This window comes from Carlito syrichta, unplaced genomic scaffold (assembly GCF_000164805.1).
Source record: "Carlito syrichta isolate Samal-C Ts95f unplaced genomic scaffold, Tarsius_syrichta-2.0.1 Scaffold307013, whole genome shotgun sequence".
Classification (NCBI taxonomy): Eukaryota; Metazoa; Chordata; class Mammalia; order Primates; family Tarsiidae; genus Carlito; species Carlito syrichta.
Window position 1 is genome coordinate 251,753 of NW_007251109.1, and position 856 is coordinate 252,608.

Consider the following 856-nt stretch of genomic DNA (forward strand, 5'->3'; position numbering starts at 1 on the left):
GGTAATGAAGGCTTAGAGCAGAGATTGTCTGCGATGAGTCACTCTTGCTCAGAATGAAGCAGCCCAGCGTGAACAGTAGTCGCTTTGGCTTCCCTACTGCAAGGACTGAACGTTCCAGCAGAACCTCGAATGGGCTGTTCCCCACCCTGGACGCTTTGCTTCCACCCCAGCTTTTCTCTGACATGATTTCCAGGAACTGCCAGGATGCTGGCTTGTTACAGCCCTGCTCTTAGTGACTGGCACTTCCTTCAGGCAGTCCTCTGTGTCAGGTGGGAGTCAAGGCAGACGTCTTTCTTTTTTTTTTTTTAATTTGGAGTCTCACTCTGTCGCCCAGGCTGGAGTGCAGTGGCACTCTCACGACCACCGCAGCCTTGACCGTCTAGGCTCAAGTCATCCTTCTACCTCAGCCTCTTGAGTAGCTGGAACTACAGGCATGTACCCCTACGCCAGCGAGTTTTGTTTGTTTGTTTGTTTGTTTGTTTTTCTTTTTTTTTTTGAGTTGGAGTCTCACTCTGTCGCCCAGACTGGAGTGCAGTGGCTGCTCCCGGCCACCGCAGCCTCGACCTGCTGGGCTCCGGCGATCCTTCCACCTCAGCCTTCTGAATAGCCGTAATTACAGGCACGCGCTACCACACCCAGCTAATTTTTTATTTATTGTAGAGATGAGGTCTCGCTGCAGGCGGGTCTCGAACCCACGGACTCAGGCAATCCACTCACCTCAGCCTCCCAAAGGCGCAGGATTACAGGCTAAGCCACCGAGCCTGGCTAACTAGTTTTTTGGGGGGGGTTTTTTGGGTTTTTTTGAGTTGGAGTCTCACTCTGTCGCCCAGACTGGCGTGCAGTGGCCGCTCCCAGC